This window comes from Eulemur rufifrons, chromosome 19, assembly GCF_041146395.1.
Source record: "Eulemur rufifrons isolate Redbay chromosome 19, OSU_ERuf_1, whole genome shotgun sequence".
Lineage (NCBI taxonomy): Eukaryota > Metazoa > Chordata > Mammalia > Primates > Lemuridae > Eulemur > Eulemur rufifrons.
This window is the reverse complement of record NC_091001.1, coordinates 114,572,425-114,595,250: the sequence shown is the minus strand read 5'-3', so window position 1 is coordinate 114,595,250 and position 22,826 is coordinate 114,572,425. Positions and strand designations below refer to the sequence as shown.

At 44.1% G+C, this 22,826-nt stretch overlaps 1 protein-coding gene across 4 annotated transcripts in view; it reads right to left on the bottom strand.

The window, feature by feature from the left end:
* The window catches only part of MYT1L (myelin transcription factor 1 like), a 425,635-nt gene that overhangs the window by 192,755 nt on the left and 210,054 nt on the right, over positions 1-22,826 (bottom strand). For all 4 annotated transcript variants that reach the window (XM_069495366.1, XM_069495367.1, XM_069495363.1 and 1 more), the window contains exon 4: positions 7,194-7,333. The gene's annotated coding sequence lies outside the window, so the exon portion shown is untranslated. The remainder of the gene's footprint in view (positions 1-7,193; positions 7,334-22,826) is intronic.

Below are 22,826 nucleotides of genomic sequence, written 5' to 3'. Positions count from 1 at the left end.
ATACACATCCTGCTCATATAACAAGGTCACATCGTAGTGAATGTGATCAAAATAGCCAACACTTCTAATACAAAAATGTGACAAATGCCATTTTAATTCATTCAATCCTTACTACAACCCTCTTAGGTATAAACACTATGACTATTCCTGAAATACAAAGAAAGGAAACCAAGGCACATAGAGATCCAACAGCTTCTTCCAGGCCATGGAGTGGTCGGGGTGCGCCGGGTGCGCCGGTGCGCCAGTGCGGCGGGTGTGGCGGGTGCGGCGGGTGCGGACCCTGCAGGTGCAGTTGGAGGTCAGGTGTCGGCTGCTGCACCGAGGGCTTTGCACATACTGGCTGCTGAGCTCGCTGTAGCTTTGAAGACATCTTTGCTCCTGTGTGAATACTCGAACACTAGGCATCTACGAGTGGAACGGCTACTACGGAGGACACGTGCTTTCTCTGTTTCCCTGGCGTTGCTGATCGCTGGGTACAGCCACGCTCCCCTCCACGGCCACGGTCAGCCTGAGGACTGAGGCCCACTGAGAGGCCAGCCACGCTGTGACAGTGCAGCCCCGGCTGACGTGACGACGTGACAGGTCTGAGCATCCTTCCTGATGTGAAATCCATCTGGATCTTCACTGAAACGTCTATCCTTTCCCAACTTTCAGTTAACATTTTTATTTGTTAAATTTAATGTGCTAATAAACCACTGTCTACCTACTTCTGCTATATTCTAACAGAGTTGTTTCTTGATACAATGTTAAAATAATGCCTGCACTAAAATTTCCATCTTTTTACATTGCTTTGAAGTCCCTTTGACTAAGGAAGAGTTATTCTTTTCTATATTTTCCATGTTTAACATCTCTTACCAAAACCTAGTTATTCATTATGATTCAGTCAATTTCTATTAACTGCCATCTACAAATTTTACATCGAATTTAATTTTTTTATGTTCCTGGAATTTGTGATGTGGATTTAATTATTTATGAAAGCTACCTATCAGATAAGGGCCAACACTATTTTTATCCTAGTCAAATTAGAATATGTCCATAAGGCTAATGAAAATGACACATCTGAGGATAACTGTTTCCCCCTCCTCCAAAATGTACCTGCAGTGGCCATTCTAGAACCTTCTGTGTTGTGGGACTGCAGGAAAATTCTCTGTAGGAGTGAGAAGGACTGTACGTTACTAAACGTTAATATTCTTTGGAAGACACATTGCACAAGGCTTAGCATATTGAATCAAGTTACACAATTCTCTTTTTTAGAAGAAAATTTAAAAATGTAACACATTACTTTTTTGATAAAATGTGGCCAAGTACTTACAAAAGGGATTACTGACATAACAGACAAAGAGCTTTAGCTATGAAAAGCTTAAATGGAAGATGCTACTAGTTATTTAAGCAGAATGTGCTTCTCCAAACATCCTAATAATAGTGTATCATTATGAATAAGATAGTGCATAATCTTTTTGTCAAACAAAAATTAAAACCCAAGGAAAAGATGTAAACAATTATTAAGGAGGCAATATGGCAACGGGAAACAAAGTCAGCACTTGGCTTAAACCACCACAACAGTCTCCCAGCAAAGGCTGCAGGGCACAACTGTCTGACCAGCCACGTATTTTTAGAAGAAAAAGCGTCTCCAGGGAATTTGTAAGGGTACCTCCCTTCGAGGAGTGAGGCCACCCGGAGTAAACCGCGGATCGTGTCAAAGCCCAGGTTTCGAGCTTATTCAAGGCAGAGATTCCATGCTAGGGGACACATCCTCCACCCAGCCCCTGCTGGGTAAGCTTTTCTGCTTTTCATTTTGTGAGAAATTAGGATACATCATCTGATGTTCAAAACAACTGGTATAGTAATCTCAGGGATAACTTTATCACACTCCACTATCTTCTCCCCCTGAAGAAAACTACTTATAAATCAATTCCGATGAGATCAGTAACTGATACAGCTGCTTGAGGTTTTCCTGAATTTGAATGTGCAATTTCAGCAAAATGTTGCACTCTCTTGGCATCTTCGGGTTTAGGTTTCCTAATTCCACTCCCAGGGGAAATGACAGACAGGGCATTCAAGCTCTGCAGTTCATGCGTGGACAATCTAAGTCTGCCTGAAGCTTTCGTGGCCCAGCAGGACATCAGGCCCTGCTGGGAGCTCCGTGGCTCACCTAGTCTCTCGACAAGAGCTATGAGCTGTGCACTGCAGGCCAAAGGTGGCTCGTGCAACTGGCCGCCTCTCACTGCAGCAGGACCCTCCATGAGAAGCTCGTATCTGGTGATGTCCTGCCTCCTGTCCTCCGAGGTGGACCCCTGGTGTCTAAATCCCTGTGCAATATCTGACTGCCTCTTAGGTCTGAGCCCCCTGAGGGGTCCATGGTCCCAAAGGACCTCATCAGCTTCCCAACTTTGCTTCAAACATGCCCCCTGACTGCAGTTAATTGTCTTCAGTTGGGAGGAAAGAAATTTTATGATTTGCAGTTTCTACCACACTCCAGGATAGGAGGACAGGGAGCAGCAATTTGGTATCCTACTTTCCAAAAGAGTGGTGGCCCATAACTGGAAAATAGTAGTCATGAGAAATGCAAATTTCTACTCTTTCCTAAACTACATCCAGAAAAATGGAACAATTGTATTTATTTTTAACTATCCACAATATTTTATAACTTCACCCTATAATAAATGTTACAATGAAGAGTAACAAAATCATAAAAATTACTATTGAAGTGATGCAAATGAGCCACTCTGAAAACAATTAAAAAGCATTCTTTCATGAGTTAGGGATGGTCTTTGCAAAGCATGACTCAGAATTACTCGGTTGTTTTCTGGGATGATGAACTGCGAAGCTGTATTAAGAGCATCACACTGTGAAGCACGATTCGATTCAGCAGCAACGTAGCCGTGTTACAAATTCCGTGCGAGTCACACACACAGTTCACTACAAGCAGTGAATGTGCTTGGGCACACAAGCGGCATGTGCTGCAGATGTTTATGGAGTCGGCGCAAGAGTAACAATGTGTGATATCTGCACATTGTCCATTGGAGATGGTAGAGGCAATTCACAGTTAACAACCACGGCCTGGAAGTTAAAATGCCCACCAGGACGTGAAGCCCACCTGTGCCCTTTCCTGTGCAACGCTGGACAAATAGCTGGCTTCTCTGTGCATTAGTTTCCTCTGATCTAAATTATGAATCACAGTATAGACACAAGTGGCACCAAACACAGGGGTTTTTTGAGGCGGAACTGAGACGTATTGAATAGCACTTTTCGAACCAAGCCTGGAATGGAGTGGATGCTTAACACATGTTTAAGCACTACCATCATCTTTTGCAGTTTATATTAGCTTCCTGTGATCCATCTCATTTGACCTTTATCGAGCCCATTTGTCCCTGTTTCACAGAAAAAGAAACTAAGACTTTGAAGGGATTTGCCTGAAGGCAAGTAGTTGTTGGCAGTTCCAGAACTAAACCTAGTGACGTTGGTTAGCTGTTTTTGAATACATTTTTTTCAAAGGGTCAAAGAAATAGACTGGGAGCTATCTGAGCAGATTTCTCCGTCTGGACACATGACACACTGTTCTTTAAAATAGTCACCATTCAGAACACAATTCATGTAGTTTTTTGGGAAACAGATATTGATTTTATTTTAAGTAAAGTCTTTAGCATGGAAATTGGATGCAGGGTGTGATTTTCTCTTTGGGCTCTGGTTCAGGGGAAGTTGGATTTCCTAGAGCACCAGCTGCGGAGGCGCCACAGGTGTCCGCGCTCAGCAATCACACTGGCTAATTGGGACACACGAGGACAAAAAAATGCCCTAAATCTAAATTTTGTTCCAGGGCATTTTTATTTCTTCCCTAAGATCAAGCCCCAAAGTCCTTAAGTGGAGATGCTACGGACGCTCGCTGTCGCGGACAGACGCCACGCGGTGGGGAGGAACGGCAGGGTGGTAAGAACTGAGCGTGGCTTCGTCCGCAGGGGGCTTGGGGGTGAACCCAACGCCGCTCAGCAACGTGGTCGGTGCGAAGGGCCCACCATCTGAGCGCGTCCGGTTTTGAGTTGGAACCTAAAGGGTTGGACTGGCCCCACCATCCTCGCAATCTATGGTTTGACAAACTGCACCGCGGCCACCGAACTGGAATCCAGAGAGCGGAACGCAGCACGCTGGACCCTGGAGGGCAGGTGAGCGAGAGGAGCTAGAGTTCAAGTTGTAGGGTTGGGAGAAGCAGTGAAGATTCTTAGCGTGGACCACTTGTTTAACATGCTCCGTCTGCAGGTAATGGAAAGAATCCTGCAACATCTGTCTCCTGCGGACCACGGAACCCACACCTCACCCATAGACGTTTTACAGACACCAAACCTAAGCCACCAGAAGTCAAGCCTTTTGCCCTAATATGCAGCTGTGCATGCCAACCGACCCACATTCCACGCCCCTGCCTCCATCCCTCCCGTCCCTGGGTTCTGTATTTGTCTTCTGTCTAGCAAGTCACTCCCAGAGTTATTCATCTAATGAATCTTTAAAGACCCAGTTCTGGGGTTGCAGCCTCTGCAAAGCCCTCTTTGATTTCTCTGATCATAGTCAGGATCTCTTCTGTGCCCGCCTGCTCATCACACACAGACGTCTGCTGTTCTGTGCGGTGTGCCTGTGCACCTACGGTGGTCCCGGAAACACGCCCAGCCCCGGAACACGGAAGGGAGTAAGACACGGCGTTTTCACTAGAGGGAAAGGCTCACAGCACAGTCTGCTCACAGTCCTCGCTGTGCTGCGCGCCTGCTCTGTGCCTTAGGTCTCTGGCAAGGGCTGTGTCTCATTCATTTTATGCCTCCAGAGACCAGAGCAGTTCCTGGCACAAAATAGGGATTCAACGTAGCAGAAAGAATGGGCGACTGAGACAAAATGACAAATACACACTTATTTTTTGGTACCTGTGACGGAAAAGGGTAGTGGTGAACAAAGGCTTTTCTCTGAGTACATTTTTTATCATATCATTTCTAGGGCTAACTTTTGAACTGGAATCACAACCAAAACTACTTGGATTGGTGACTGGTCTGAGGTCAGACCCCAGGCTTTGCTCCTTCCCGCCCTGCTGCAGCCCAGCCTTCTTTCCGGGATGCCAGGCCTCAGTCACTCGAGCTCCTTTACCGAACTCTCCCGTGGGACTAGCAGCCCCTCCCCCCGGCCGGAGAGTTCTGCGGTTGTCCAGGGCTCTATCAGTGAGAAGTCTCCTTATACAAAGACTAACACACGCGGCAGATGAATCACCAACTCGAGGCTCTGCAGGGGTTAGTGTGGACTGTGGTTGTGGAGGATGCCCCACGCCGCCTAAACATCTAAGCTGTGGCATCTTCTAGTCTCTCATTATGAACAGTGAACTCCGGGATGCCAGAGCAGTTTATCTTTGGCGGCAGAGATTACGTGGAACATGCTGCCATTGCTGGCTTCTACCTAAGGAAATACTGCTGCAGAACAAAAGCTTTCAAAATTCTGAGTTTTAAGTTGAATCCATACCTGAAGCCTACTGAAAAAACAACTCCAAATGGGTCAACAATCTAAACACAGGAGACAAAATTGTAAAACTCTTAGAAGAAAATATAGAGTATAAGCTTTATAACACTGGATTTGCAGATGATTTTTTGACACCACAAGCATAAGCACCAAAAGAAAAACTAAATAAACTGGATGACATCAAATAAAAAAAACCCCAGAACTTTTGTGCATCAAAAGACACTATCAACAGAGTGAAAGGCAATCCATGAAATGGGGAAAGATAGTTGAAAGTCGTCTATATGATCAGGGGTTAAAATCCGTAATATATAAAGAGCTCCTACAACTCAACCACAAAAAAACAAACAACCTGATTAAGGCAAAAGACATAAGTAGACAATTCTCTAAAGAAGATATGCAAATGGATAATAAGCATACACCAATATCCAATATCATTAATCATTAGGGAAATACAAATCAAAATCACAACATTACCTCTTCATATGTATTTGAATGGTTATTAAAAAGATAAAACAACCCACAGAGAACAGTCAGTGTTGGCCTCGATGTGGAGAAACTGGAACCCCTGTGCACTGCCCGTGTGATTGACAAATGGTGCTGCCACTATGCAAAATGGTACAGTGTTTCCTCAAAAAATTAAAGACGTCACATGAATTACCATGTCATCCAGCAATTCCACTTCTGGGCTCACATCCAGAATATGGCAAGCAGGGCCTCAGGCAGACATTTCTGCACCCAAGTTTAGAGCACATTGCTCACGAGAGTCGGAAGACGGCCACGCACAGGTGTCCCCTGACAGGTGTGCAGTGAAGCAGGAAGCAGCCTAGAAGGAGGGAGATTCTGGTGCAGGTCACAGCTCAGGTGGCCCTGGGGACACTGCTGAGTGAGACAGAGCAGTCACCAAAGGACAAATACTGCACGAGCCCAGGCATACGAGGGACCTACCGTGGTCAAATTCACAGAGGCAGGAAGGAGAAGGTGGCTGCCCGCGGACGGGGGAGAGGTGGGACTTTCTGGTTAATGGCTACAGAGTTTCGATTTTGGGGTGATGAAACAGCTGTGGAGATGGACGGTGTGACGGATGCGCAGCTGTGGGAACGTACTTAGCGCCACTGCACCCGACACGTAAACTCTGTGAAAACCGTCGATTTTTTCACATGTATGTTTCACTACAATTCATTTCTTCTTAAAAAGAAACAGCCATACCCTGAAGTGTGCAAGGAGCAGGCTCTCGAGGGCCACAGTGGCACAGAGGGAGATTTGCCAGCAGGAACTGACAGAAACCTAGGGGAACCCCGGGCAGGGCAACTGAGGCCCTAAGGAAACACCTGCTCGATTCCCTAAATATAAAACGTCGCCAGCTGGGACTCACAGTGGAAATGGGATCTTGTTTTAAAGGAGCTTCCGTACAATGGCCGCAGGGTGAACAAGACCCGGCCACGCGGCCACAAAATTATTTTGGGGCAATGTTGTAACTGGATAACAGAAGGCTACTTGAGTCTATGTTTAACAACAGATCACAAAGTCTACCTTTATATTGAATTCGTTCATTAAAATCAAGAGATTTTGTATTCTTTAGCAAATAAAACCCCTCCATTCAGAAACCTATTTTCATGCTTTTTCAAAGTAACATATTTTTAAAGTAAACGCACAAAACCTTGTCTACGTGGAAAGCTTAGAACATGACGCAGAATGTGGAGAATCATTACCTTTACAGGCTCCTTGGATCTCCATGTGTCGTGGGGCCAACTGGAACTTTCTTAGGGAATTTTGTGGATGCTTTGAGAGATTCAAACACTTGACTGGATTCAAAGCTACATTTTTTCCTCTTCCACCAGATGTCTTCACTCTAGAGAAGGATAAAAAGGCAGAACGGTGAGACTGATGTTCACAGTGGCACAGAAACCCCACCCAAGGGACGCGTTTTCCTGTCCTGGCAGCGGCCAGGGCTGCCGGGGGCACGGGAGCCTGGAGAGCGGCCAGCCTGGCTGGTGGCGGCGATGTCCAGTGTCGTGACCGAGTAACTTCTGACCAACACTTCTTTACAGAAAACCCCTTCAGAAAATTAATCAAACTATTGTTTGTAACGTAAAAAATGACACCAAACTGTAAACATATTCTTATAAAACTAGGTGAAAAAGTTATTTTTGTGATGAGTCTAACAATTATTAAGACAGTATACAATGTCCAGAGCCTAGGCAGAGAAGCACATACCCAGGGCTGCGGAACCCGCGGCCTCAAGGCCACGTGAGGCCTCCTAGGTCAACTGGATTCAGTCAAAAGGCCACATGTGTCTTAAGGCCTCAGGTTCCCCACCCCAGCGTGTGTCATCACTAGGCTGCCATATGTGTTTCTATTTTTGTTTGTTTCAGTTCAAAAGACAGGAAATAATGCTGTGGTCATTTCCATCGAAAAGGTCTTACAAGAGCATGTTATGTGCCAATGATGAAGAAAAATAAAATGCAACATCTTAAGTTGTAATTTAAAATTTTTTATTTGTTGTACCTATAAAGCAACATCCGAATATAGTATTTTAAACAGGATTTATTTATAAAAATCCTACTAATATGATTAATATTTACATAGTGGGCACAGTAATTTTGAATCTATTCTATTACTAAATTGACTAAGAATGGTTTAGATGGTATTCCGTGTAGTGGTTTTATAAAAATGCAAGTTAAGTCTCACCATATGAAGAGAACCAAATGGAAAAATTTCAATAAATCTTATAAATGATCTGATATCAAGCAAAACAAGTGATTGAAAATATAGTAGTAGTACTGAATGTTAGTGATCAAAGCCACTCCGTCTGATATATTACCAATACTTTGCTAAAAAGTCCCAATATTTTGCTTTTGCAAATATTAATAAATCAATTTATACAGTGTCTTACTGTTCTAGTCGTCCACCTCTGTCACTTTAAGCTTTCTGTAACGTCCGTCAGATTCACCATAAGGGGCCTCAGCCTCGTGGGCAAAGAGTCTTTCCTGCTGCCCGGGGCTCACAAAAGCAGCCAGGAGCAGGTGGCCGCCCCTCCACAGCAGGCATGACTGAAAATTGTCAGGGAAAGGAAAGACTTTTCATTAAAGTGATAAGTATCTGGCAAAAAGAAATTTTGTGGACAAAATGACAGGTTTTATTTGGAATGGGCTCGATTCTCCAGGCACACGTTCACAAACCAGGCAGTTGAGAGGGGCCCTTTCGTCCCCAGGTGGGACGTGCAGGGCTCGAGGCCATTTACGGAGGCCACTCGTCCACCTGCCACAGCGTCTGCCCTCCTGCCAGCAGGTGCAGGAAGAGTGAGGGCGCCCCTCACACATAGGAGACCCCCTTTGGGGAGAGGGAAGCTAGAGGCAATATTACCTCCACTGCAAGATGCACGTTTATCTGGGAGTCATTTTTGATAGCAGTCCCCAACCTTTCTGGCACCAGGGACCAGTTTCATGGCAGACAATTTTTCCATGAATGAGGTGGACGGAGCTCAGGCAGTGATGCGAGCGACGGGGAGCGGCTGTAAATACAGAGGAAGCTTCACTCACCCACCGCCCACCTCCTGCTGTGCTCCCCCCTGGTTCCTAAGTTACATGGAAAACAATTTTTCCACGGACAGGTGTGGGTGGGAGGACAGAGGAGCTGTGCAGCCCAGTCCATGGCCCGGGGGTTGGGGACCACAGATTTATGACATGGAGATTAAAAGGCCACTGACGAATGGATTACTGGCTAAATGTCCATGAAGGGTATGTGAGGTTTCTTGCCTGTGTGTGTGTGTGTGTGTGTACACACACACATATATATATATATATATATGTATACACTTCTCTTATGCTTTTAACAAAGTGTCTCACCATGGAAAGATTCACAGAACAATTCATCAATGTGTGAGTCCCACTAGTGACCTGATTATCAGGCTTTGCCTTCTCCCAGGTATCCAGGTGCGGCAGGAAGGAACACGCACCTGCAGCTCTGGCCGCTGACGGTTCCCTGTCACACATGCTGCTTGTGATAATCCTAATGGAATCTGCAGGATGAGCTCCTGAGCGCAGTGTTCAGCAGGCAGCTTAGCTGCAAAACACAAACCCCGCCGGCCAGGCGGGAGCCCCTTGGGCTCCTCAGCCACACTCTGTCCTCAGCTCAAGCTCTATTGGCCCTCGCCCTTCCCCTTTCTCCAGCCTCCCACATGAGAATTACTGGGCTTTTCTTGCAGGCACTTCCATTATCTGAAATTATATTACACATATTTTTGTTTTAAACTGTTTGAGTTAATTGTAGATTCACGTGCAGCTGGAAAAAACTGTCCAGAGATGCCGCGCACCCTCGTCTCGAGCCCTTCAGCAGCAGCACCGTGCAGAACTGCCGCCCCTGGTCACCACCACCGACACCCACTCATCCGCTCACGTGCACAGTCCCCGTCTGATGTGCACTCGCGTGTGCGTGTGCTTGATTCTGTGCAGTTTCGTCCCATGCAGGCGTGCGCATCCACCACCACAGCCCACACTCGGAGCATGTGGCACCCAAGGATCCGCCTCGCCTTCCCCAGCCATGCCCCTCCAGCCCATAACCCCTGGCAGCCTCTCACCCGTGTTCCTCGCATTCTGTCATTTCAAGAATGTTCTATAAATGGAAGCATACACTGTGCAAACTTTGCAGATCGGCTGTTCTAACTCAGCATAATTCTCCGAGGTTCATCTGGGTTGTGGTGTATGAGTTCTTTATTCTTCTTAATTGCCGAGTAGTACTCCATGGCCCCGCTGGACCGCAGCTTAACTACCGTCCTCTCAAGGACAGCTGGGGCACTTCCAGCTTTTGGCTGCCCTGAAAAAGGCTGCTGCAGACACTGTGCACAGGTTTTTCTGTGATTATAAATTTCCATTTCTCTGGGATGAATATCTGAGAGTACAATTAGCTGGGTCATATGGTGATCATATGTCCAGGTTTTAATGAAAATGCCAAACAGGTTTCTGTAGTGGCTGCACCGTCTTACATTCCCAACGTCCATGTACGAGTGATTCAGTTTCTCTGCATCTTCCTCAGAATTTGGTGTCGTCACTGCTTTTTAATTCTAGCTGGCCTCGGTGGGCCGTGAGAGCCCGCTGTGGCTTTAGCTTGCTCTCCTACCGGCTGGTGGAATTGGGCGTCTTTTCGTGCTCTTATCTGCCGTCTGCTCTTCCTCGTTGGTGAGATGTCTGTCCACGTCTTTTGCCCATTTGCCTACTGAGTTTTGTTAAACTGCTTAATTTCGAGTTCATTGTATCTTCTAGACGCTAGTTTTTTGTCGAAAGTGTGGAAGGCAATATTTTTCCGGTTTGTTCCTTGTCTTTTCATTGTCCCAACAGGTATTTTGTAGAGCAAAGATTTCGATTTTGATGAAGTCCAGCGATGAGCTTGCCCCTCTGCATCACGCATCTGTTTACGGACTCACCTCTGACCTCCCCGCCGGACCCTGCACTCCGGAAAGGCGGAGACTTTGCTGTCTGATTTGTTTCTGAATCACAAGAGTCCAGAACTGTTCCTGGAACACTGTGCATGCTCAACAAATGTATGGCAAATGAATAAATGAATGGAAACTAATTTACTAGGTAACAACTATTTTATGTAAGTTATTTTTCTAACACTAGAGAATAACAACAATATTAAAAAATGGCATATTAACATTCTTCAAAATGATTTTACACATTATTTGCAGGTGATTGTCATAATCCCTCGTGGAGGAGACAGGTCAGAAATCATTCTTTCACTCCGTAGATGAGCCCTGAGATTTAAGGCCCGGTGGTCAGTAAAGTCCGAGTGCTGTTTCACCGTGGAATGCTGCTGCCCAGCAGTCCACTAGCATTTGAAATTGATTGACGATGATTAAAGAAAGAATTAATTCACATGGAAGTAATGAAACTATAGAACTTGCTACCTCAAAGTGGAATATGCAATCATAGTTTACGTAAACTCAAAGACCATGGAGCCACGTCTAGTGCTCGAGGGAAGCAGGCATTCACCCGGTCTCCTGCTCCTCCTCCAGAGATCCGTGTGCCGGACGCTGGGGGGACTGAACAGACCTTCCTGGGCCGCGGGGGCCGCCGCGCCCAGAGGCTCCCTGGCTTCCAACGCTAAGTGAGCACATCAGCAGGGGGGGTGACTGCCTCTGAGGGCTGGCTTCCTACTCCCAGCGGCCTTGCGAGGAAAGCACCCCAGCTGGCCCCGGCAGCACACGGCAGTCGGCACCAGCAAAGCACCCAGATGGATTTGTTTTCCATCTGTGCATTTAACTCCTGCCCAGGATGGAGAGTGTGTGCAGACCGTCCTGGACCAGACGGCTCACACCAGAGACACACAAACCGAGGTCTGCTGCTCAGCCAGGGCTCCTAGTGCTTTGACGACATTGCTTTACAATTTTTTTTTTCTCAAAATCCTCAGTAATGTCTCTTTCTTCTTAGGCTTTCCATCTTTCAGAGTCATAGCAGTCAAAACAAAATAATAGGAACAAAGTCTAAGTACAGAGAAAATAACATTGTTCTATAGATGAATACTGACAAGCTGAAGATTCACAGTAGACGCAGTGAAGGTTCCAGAAAGACTCCTCTAGGAAGCTTTGGAGGCTCCGTCTCGGGCTGGGGCTCTCTCCTGGCTCTCGCAGGGCTCAGCGCACCTTTGTCACTGTGGACCCGTCACCAGCACCCGGGTTCCACCGGCAGGGCCTCCGCGGGCGCCACCGCCCAGGACTGGGCCTGCTGCGGCGTGGATGTGCGGAGCAGAAGTTTGCTAAATTTGGTGAGCAAAGCAAAGAGGAAGCAAACCAAGAAGCAAGCCCCGCCCGCATCTCACGGCTTGAGCAAGCTCCTGGGCAGCGCGGCTGTGGGAATGAACGGCTGTGTTGCAAAGTCCCTTTTAGCTTTATCTTCATTACTATTCATGGTATATGAAAAAGAATCTTCCCTTCCACTTTAACAAGGGTGTGTGCTGTTTAATTTACTTTAAATTAGTTATGTAGTGAATACAAATTATTTGCCCAAAAATTCCAGAATGATCTATTACCTATGTTTGGATCTTTAGACTGATTATAGAAAAGAGATACATTGAAATTTAATAACATATCCTATACAAATGAAAATTAGATATAAAATGACCTTCTGTTTGAAATGTTTGCGTTTCAGGCTAAAGAAAGCCAGACGTGATTATCTGCTTTGTCCCTCGTCCTCCTCCTCCTCCCTTCTTTTGTTCTTTTGTTTCCAAAGGATGAGGTGGGAAAGCATATCCCAGCCTGATGTCTGTAAGTGCTTCTGCCCATATGAAATATTGTGACGAGGGTTATTTGGATTCTCAATATATGAAAAAAGCTGCTTGGGTTACAGTTTTTGCTCTATGTTGTTTTTCCTTTTAACTTTTTTTTTTAATACTAGAAAACAGTGATCTACAATAGAAAAAATTTGATCATACAAATAAAACCTAGAGAGTGGGTATGGATAATTTTGAGGCAAATTTGGCCCTTGCTGATTTTGTATTTTGTTAGCAGTGTTCCTCTTGCTTCCTGTTTTTACCAGTGGCTCCATGGAGATCTGGCCGTGTCGTCCACCGCCTGCACCCAGGAGAGGACCAGCGGTGGCTGGCGGAGCGCAGCGCCCAGAGCCGAGTCCCGCAGCCCTGAGCACGGGCCAATCCCCAGTAACCGCCAGGGCTGGCAGCATTGGGGGCCCCTCCAAAACAGTTCTGTTTGTAAGAAAAATACACGCATGTCATCCAGTTCCATATATAGAAGTTAAAGCAGCTGTGTTTACCGCCTTTGTTCACACGGACCCCCTTGCAACAACCTTGAGGACCCCTGGGAAGTCATCAACGTCAAGGAACCAGCATTTTGTCAGTTACCAAATGTGCTTATTCTCAGAGGGAAGGAGGGAGGGGAAGCTGAAGAGCTTTAATGCGCTCTCGTTGGAAAGGTAAACCAGGGAACTGCACTCTCCCCCCCGCTCCCCGCCACCCAAAGGACCTGCGATCTCCGGGTTCCAGGAAGCATCTCCGTGCCTCCCAGGGCCCGAGGGAGCTCTGCAGCTGGCTCCAGACTTCTTGCGGTCGGGCAGGCTGCAATTACGAGCCGTCACAATGAACAACAGGAAGCACAGGCTTTAAAGCATGTAATCTATGTGCTCATCAACATTATACAAGCACAGAGTTGAAGGGTCGAATAGCTCTACACGACTTGTTGTGAGAAACGTTCCCCAAACACCACCCCGTTGTATTTCCAGCTCCCCCAGGGAAAGGAGTTCAGCTCTCCGAGCCTTTCCTTTTGTCATCTGCCTCCAGATCCCTGCACAAACAATGCGTCTCGGCTACGAAGTGCCAGGTCTATCAGCTTCCCACCGAGGAGGACAGGGGGTGCACGCTAAAGCCCACCACTCTTACACCGCCCGCGTTGTCATGTTGGATGTTATGTTAGACTGTTAGGTCATGTTTATCGCCACCTTGACAACACTGTTGACAGGTGATTCACACACCACACTATGTTCCTCATCTGCACAGATTTTCCTCTCTGCACCTCATAATCGTGTCTGCGCGCTCGCATGCTTTCCCAAGTACTCGTCACGAATTTACCCCAAACTCCTAATCAAGGCCTTCCGGCGCCCTGCTCTCACAAGCGAGCACCTCTGGCACTCACGGAAGCCCCCCGTGTCTTCCATCTGGCCTGGTCTGCCCTGGTTCTCCGGAAGAGTCGTTTCAGGACAGTCACTGGGCCATCAGGGGGTCCCTGCCCGCTCTGTCTTGATTTACTTCCTCTTTTTGGTAAAAGACATTTTCCAGTAGCCCCTTAAGGAAAGGTTCTTGGGAGATATTTTCTTAGATGATTTCTAAATGTTTAGATGTCTATTTTTGTCTTGACACCACCTAATATTTGTCCAAGTGAAAAAGTCTAGATTGGAAATAATTCTCCCCTGGGCTTCCACTGCTCACAGATTCTCTGTGTGAATCCTTACACCTAGACCTCAGCACCCAGAACTGTTGGCATTCTCTCTGCCTCTAGTGTTTAGAATTTCCCCCAGCGAGCGAGTGTGCACGCTCCACTTCACTCATCACGGTGGCACTCGTGGGTCTCCCGGGGCGGTCTCTGCCCTGCCTTCCGTGGTGGTGCTTTCTCCCCACGCCCTGGTCCCTCAGGAGCTCCCACTCCACAGGCAACCGTCCCGCCGGGCCTGGACGTCTCCTCTGACTTCCCTCGTTTCCATCCCTCTGTCCTTTTGCTCTGATCAGGTTTCCTCTCCTTTACCTTCTCGCCTTTCCAGTGAGAAGCTTTTAAATTTGAATGTCAACACTCATCTTTTCAATTTCTAACTGATCTCTCGGTCGTTTGAATCATATTCTCCCTCTTCCACTTAAAACAAATCTGCTCTTGCTTAACAGACCCAGTGGTTTCTCTCCTGTGACCCTGAGGAAGTTGACGGTAGCTCCTTTGCTCCTCTTGTGGAGTCTCTATTTCTCCCAATTTGCCTTTTTTCCTTTTTCGTTTGTTTCTCTTGTTCTCTTTCACGTCAGAGGGCTGCTCAGACATCTGGAGATACTCAGATCTGCTTGTATTTAATGGGCAGCATTAGAAAACTTCTTGGAGAGCCTGTTCCCGTGGGTGGTGCTTCCAGACCTGGGGTGGCTTTTCAGGGTGTTTGCCTGGGCTCGTGACTGGAGTGCTCTGGACTCTGCAGCCAGATGACATGCACTTGGATTTTTAAAAAAAATGATTACAAGTTTCCTTGATCATCTCTAATGTATCTCCATATATCCTTACTTAGGGCTGACCACACCAAAGACTTTTAACACTAAATATAGATGCCATGAGATCAGTCACATAAAGAATCCCTAGAAATTTAGGGTAGAGAACTTTCACCAAATGACCATTTGGTGGTCATTTAATACCCATTATTTGAAGCTAAGCTCTTGTGGGACATATTAAATACAAGTGAGACCTCACCTGGCTTCTCTGGGAGTTGGCTGACAGCGTCAGGGAAGGGGAGAAGCCCAGAGAGAGGGGCTACGGAAAATGACAAGTGTGGACTCACATCCAAGGGGACGGGCAGACTTCATGTTGTTTCCCTTCCCCCCCTGAAGATTCCAGAGGCAAACACAAGGCCTAGACTTGGTCGCATTAGAGCCAGCACAAGTCCGAGCTCCAAGAGGCCCTAAGTCCCTTGCCTGGGAGATCATGTCCCAATGGCAGTTGAAGACCCAAATCCATTACTATCATGGCCAGATTTGACCATTTCCAGTTGTTGACAGGGTATAAGTTATCCAGGAGAACACGGGAAAACAAAATTTTTGCGAAGAATGGTTGGAGGGAAGCATCCCAAACATTCTGACACGGAGACATGGTGGCCATGCTGTGGGTTTCCTAAGAAATAAAAATGTGATGGATGTTGAGGGGAATTATTATTTCATTTCTGGGTACACCAAAAGTGTGTGTGGAGAGAGGAGATTTTAACATATTGCCAGGGTGTTTTTTCATGTGTTTTTTTTTTTTTTTAGCACAATAATCTATAAAAGCTTAAATCACAGACAATCTCAGTTCTTGACAATCTTAAAACTTTTTAGGTAGAACCATTGACAGTGTTATGGAACACAAAAAATATCCAATAGAATTCATATAGATAAACAGATACTTCTGTTTTAATAAAATAAATATATTTCGGAGAAGCTTGCTGAAAGGTAAATTTTCCAATGGAATAACTTTTCTTCATTGCTTTTTATAATGCATAAAATATGAGATGGTTCTAGATTAAAGTATTTCAATGTTTGGCTGTAACAAAACCAAAATTAAGAAATTATTCAAAATTAAGAAACTTTGAAAATCTTATCAAATTACAGTAATAGCTATACTATTCAAATCAAAGATTAACAAAAAAATTCTTAATTACAATACTCGAAATTGAGGGCTACATATAAAGTCACAAATATATTCAAAGTTAAAATGTATGGCAATATAAAAAACATAACAACACGTCCCCTCCCTTACTTTGTTGCATGTGTTGATTCTTTCAAAGAGGCAATCCTTCCTAAAGCAACTGCTACTTGATTAAATTGATCACCTGCCTCAAACTCCTGGACATTTCAAACTATTCAACCAGCATAGCCATTTTAATCATCCTCCCCTAACTTGGAATTACCAGCTTAAACATGCTTACGTGACTTCCTATACTATCCCATAATGAGAGAAAAAAGTCTACCATTGGCTGAACACCGGGCATACTGCTTTCTTGCAATGAGCTTATACTCCATAAACAGAGTATCTCTCTGCTGCATTCTATTCCAATATGATAGTGCATTTTTTTTTTTTTACCTACTTGGAGAAGATGACACTTTTTAAATGAACTTATAAAAATTCTGTTTATTTTGGACCTTAACAATTTTCTAGAGTTTATCAATCTTTCTCCTTCACACACACACATACACACACAGCATCTAGAACCAAAGTTGGAAGTTAAAATAGAAAGAAGATATTAGGCATAAAATTTAACAGCAAAAAAAAAAAAAAAAAAAAAACCACTCACATTCTTATGTTTAACAGGAATGATTGCAAAAAATGTGTGTCTTCCTGTTTCCTGATCTCATGACGTTTTTCACAGCAGCGCCCTACACTGTAAATCATCTACTTCACACTAAATTTACTTTTTAAATTTTATTCATTTATAAAAGCCCAGTTAAATTGCTACTTTCTCCAAAATACCTTCTTTCAATTCCTAAAAAAAAAAAAAAGTAACAGACAGTTCTTAAATACCAAACACTTTAAACTTTTAACGTAGCACCAAAATTATACCTTGTACTAGGGTTGGATCCACAGCCTGTTTCTCGTATTAAACGGGATCCTTGTGGTTAAGATCAGTACAGAGCGATGATGATGATGATGATGATGGCGGCAGAAAAGCTCCTCTGCCCCTGACTGTGCACCATGTGTGTCACAAGCACTTTGCAAACATGAACTCGTCCAGACTTCTCGACAGCCCTGCAGGGCAGGTCCCCTGGGGTGCCCACTGCAGGAAGGGACTCTGAGGGGGCTCTGCCACTCACCAGCTGTGACAATGGACACGCACGTGACCCCTGTAAATCTCTGTTTCGCCCTCATCAAAATGATCTTGGTCACGAATATTCCCTGTGTGTTTACTGTGAATGGAAATGAGAGTCGGTCTCACTCTTACCACCTGCTGAACCGGCCAGTGCTGACCCCAGCAAGGCCAACCCCGAGATGAACTGCAGGGCGCCAGCAAGAAAGCGAGGAACGGCGTGGGGGTGGCAGGCTGAGATGCTGCCTGGTCTGGGCAGCGGCCGCTCCCTCAGCGTGGGGGCCAGGAGGGGAGAGGACCCACTGCATTCTGCTCAGGCTGCTCCCGCCCCCATCCTTAGAAGAACTGGCACAGGAGCTGGAACTGGAGTTCATCAAGGTGTCACCAGAGTGTCACTCAGAAAAGCATTTACGTTAGTCTCAGAGAATATAAAGTCCATAATACATTTAGCAAAAGATGTGCTATACCTCTATAGGGAAAATTACAAAACCTTATTAAGAGATGTTAAAGAAGACCTGAATCAATGGAGAGCTAAATCACACTATGATTAGGAAGACTTAATATCGTAACAATGTCAATTCTTCCCCAAATTAATGGATAATGCAATTTCCACTAAAATACTGAGTGAGTTTTGCAAGGAACTTGATATTTATACGGACCAGTGAAGAGTCGAGAATATCTAAGACATTTGTGAAGAAGAAAATCAGGGAAGGGAAAATTGTTCTACCAGACTTTGAGATTTGTGCTGAAGCTGTAGTAATTAATCCTGTGTGATATTGGCTAGGGATAGAGAAATTAACCTATAAACAGAATAAAGAGCTTGTAAACAGGCCTACATATTTTGGATGATGGAACTTTAAAATAGAGAAGGCATGTGAAAAAATTAAAAAAAGGGATATTCTTCAATAAATAGAACTGAAAAAATGCTTATCTAAAGGCAAACAATGAAGCTGTGTTCTTACATCACACACTAAGCAAACTCAAGATACACTAAGGAGTTAAATATCAAAAACAAAGCCTTAGAGGTCTTCCTAGAAAATAAATGAATATATACTTAGAGTAGGTAAAACAAGACACCAATAGCATTGACTATAGAAGAAAAGACGGACGCATTTGACTATATTGTAATTAAAAACCTGTTCATCAAAAGACACTTCAAAGAAAGTGGGAGATTAAGTTATAATCTACGAGAAGATAGATTCTTGATTTGCATAAAGAATATATCTTGATTCTACTAATCCATGAGCACGGTAAGGATTTCCATCTGTTTAGATCTACGATTTCTTTTGTCAGTGTTTTGTAGTTCTCCCTATATATATATCTCTCATCCCCTTCATTAAATATGTTCCTAAATATTTAATTTTCTTTGGTGCTACTGTGAAAGGTATTGGATCCTTAATTAAATTTTTGGTGTGACTGTTACAAGAATTCAAAATAAATAAGAAAACCATACTCCATACAATAAAAGATTTTGCAGAAAACATTAGTAAGCATTTCACCAAAGAGAAAACACATACACCATAAATATATGAAAAAATCATCAACAATTATTCGCCAAAGGAATGCAAAGTAAGCCTACTATGAAATATTATTCTCCTACCATTTTGCTGCAAATTTTTTCTTGAAGTCTGACAATACTAAGTGTTGGAGAGATATCAAGTGACAACTTCCTAGACATTTAATTTATATCTAGATAATAGCGCCAGAGCATATTAAAACTTGAAAGGATCTTAGAAATCATCTGGTCCAATGAATTTTACATGGTGATCTCTGATGTCCCACTGGTGTGGAGGACGTATCTCAGAAGCCAGCATGGGAAGAGTGGGGAGATGGGATGGAGTCCTCTGACGAGCTGTATCCCCAACCAAAGAACCCCACTTCCATGTGTTTGTATAAAGAGCTGCCACAGTGGAGAGGAGTCCATGGCTGACATGTCTGAAAGCTCATCTAGGAAAGCATGCTGAATCCATGTATGAGCAGATCGAAGGTGGAAATGCGCTGAAGACACACAGCTAGTCTGCCAGGGAGGAGGGAATCTGGACCCTCCCAGTCCTCACACCAGGCACCATCCAGTTCACAGAAAGATAGCAAACCACCTCTCCTGGACATTTCATATGAACTAACATTCTGAAGTGTGATCATTTAAATTCTAAATAAATATAGATTTAATACTTACTCACTTTATAAATGTATTGCTGAAAATTTTACCTTAAGGAAATACCTGAAATACAATAGTATTCCTCATCACCTATAATGACACAAAGTCATTAAAAAAAATCTCAAGATGAAAATTATGATTTGCTTTTAATGGTCCAACGCTATAATTGGCTTTTTTGGAGACAGACACTTGTGTTCTTTTTGCCTTTTTTGGTGTGTATGAGTGTCAGTGTGTGTGTGTGTGTGTGTGAGAGAGAGAGAGAGAGAGAGAGAGAGGAGAGAGGGAGGAAGCAGTTACTTAACCATGGTTACTCCTCCTTGGTGATTAGGAAAAAAATACTTTCCTCCATGAATTTAGAACTCATCTCATCTGGAGTCACAGGAGCCTAGAGTCTGTGGCTGTAGGGGCCAGCCCCGCCTGGGGCAAGCATGGAGCCTGGGGCTGCGGAGTAAAACTGCTGGAAGAACACAAAGGGAAAAAGCTCCTTGACATGAGTCTTGGCAATGATTTTTTTCCTAAAAGCACAGGCAACAAAAGCAAAAATAAACAAATAAGAGTGCATCAAAAAGCTTCTGTGCAGCAAACAAGAGACTCAAGAGAGTGAAAAGACAACCTGTGAAACAGGAGAAACATCTGCAAACCATACATCTGATAAAGGTTAATATCCAAAATATGTAAGAAACTCAACTCAAATGCAGGAAAATAAATAACCTGATTAAAAATTGGGCAAATGATCTGAACAGACATTTCTCTAAAGAAGACATACAAATGGCCAACAGGTATATGAAAAAATGCTCAACATCACTAAACATCAGGGAAATGCAAATTAAAGCCACAGTGAAATACCTCACACCTACTAGAATGGCCATGATCAAAAAGACAAAAGATAAGAAGCATTGGCGAGGATGTGGAGAAAAGAGGACCTGTGTGTGCTGTGTGTAGGAACGTAAATTAGTACAGACATTATGGAAAAGAGTGCGAAGGTTCCTCAAAAAACTAAAAACATAACTACCACCAGATGCAGCAGTCCTACCGCTGGGTACATATCCAAATGAGATAAATCAGTATGCCAAAGAGATAACTGAACTCCTATGTTCACTGCGGCACCATTCACAATAGCTGAGGTATTGAGGCAAGCTAAGTGTCCATTGAGAGACAAATGGATAAAGAAAATGTGATATACATATAGGAATAATATTAATCGGGTGTCAGGCAGATGGGGGGAGGGGATGGGTGTATACATAAATAATGAGTGTGATGCGCACCGTCTGGGGGATGGACATGCTTGAAGCTCTGACTCGGGGGGAGGGGAGACAAGGGCAATATACATAACCTAAACTTTTGTACCCCCACAATATGTTGAAATAAAAAAAAAAAAAGAAAATGTGATATATAAACACACACACACTGTGATTCTATTCAGCCTTTAAGTAAAAAAGAAGGAAGTTCTGTCATTTTCAACAACTTAGATGAACCTGGAGAACATTATACTAAGGAAATAAGCCAGGCATAGAAAGACAAATACTGTATCATCTCACTTATATGTGGAATCTGAAAAAGCTGAACTTGCGGAAGCAGAGAGCAGAGGTGGTTAGCAGGAGCTGGGGGAGAAGCTGGTCAAAGGCATAAAGTTTCAGCTGGACAGAGGAGAAGTTCTGGAGACCTACTGCCCAGCATGGCGGCTACGGCTAATAGTACTGCATTCCTGAAAACTGCTGAGAGTAGATCGTAAATGTGCTCACCACAGAAAATGATCTGCATGTGAAGTGATGAATATGCTAATTAGACTGATTAACCATTTCATAACATATACTTCATATTGCACACGATAAACATATTCCATTTTTGTCATTACACCTTAATAAAAATGAGGAAAAACAAAAACTAAAAATAAAACCCATCTCATACTTCCTTGATGCTCCATCTCTACTGTCTCTCTAAAAAAGCAGGAAGAACCCAATCTGAGTACGAGAGGTTGGTCGCAGTAGTAGATCCATCATGCTTACCTAGTCTGCAGAAGGGGAGTTCATACTCCTTTCAAGATACTCCGTCTTCTCATTTCCCCGTCAGGGCCTCATCCATCTGTCCACCCCCCGGCCCATCCCTCTGTCTGAGCCCCCCACGCCTCTGCCCGCTCTGTGCAGAGACCCTGCGCTGCACGGACACTCAAAGTTTAGAGGGCCCGTCGTGCTTCTCCACCACCGCAGAGTCTTCTTGGGAAGTAAGTGCCCAAAGCAATACAAGAACACCAAAAAATTCTAAAAAAATCCTTCTGGCTTGATATTGAGGTATTATACTTTTTTTTTTTTTTTTTTTTTTACAATCTCTTTTTGAGATTTGAAGTTGCCCAATTCATTTTACCCTGGAGAGCAAGATAAAGAACTGAGAACTGTATATTCTACCTGTATAGATATCTAACACATCACAGATGCTACAACGGAACAAATTTTGGCATATCTTTCCCAAACCTAAAATATTAAAGCATCAAAACTTCAGTTACAATAACTCATTGACCTGAAAATAAGTTTAAAAATCAATGTTGTAAGTAATTTTTTTTTTTTTTTTTTTTGAGACAGGGTCTCACTCTGTCACCGGGGCTAGAGTGCAGTGGTGTCATCATAGCTCACTGCAACCTCAAACTCCTGGGCTCAAATGATCCTCCTGACTCAGCCTCCCAAGAAGCTGGGACTACAAGGATGAGCCACCATGCCAGGCTAATTTTTCTATTTTTTGTAGAGACGAGGTCTCGCTCTTGCTCAGGATGGTCTCCAACTCCTGGCCTCAAGCAAACCTCCTGCCTCAGCCTCCAAAAGTGCTGGGATTATAGGCATGAGGCACTACTCCCAGCCTAAATATTCATTTTAAGACAAAAGAACATGAATGGAATGAGCACCAGATACTGGTTTCATCAACATCATTATTTATTTTTGGTGCCCTTGTAAAAGTCATCTAACATCCACTTGAATATCCATGTGTGGTTAATGTCTGTAATTATACTTTATCTGCATTCCTAATGCAGATCAAATGAGACAAAAAATTATGAAGACACTTTAGAAAGTATGAAATGATAAAAATACAAGGTAGGAATGATTAACCTAGTAGTGATGTTAATAACAACACCAGTGGGAAAAGAAGATATGGGCTAAAGTTTAAAAAAAAGT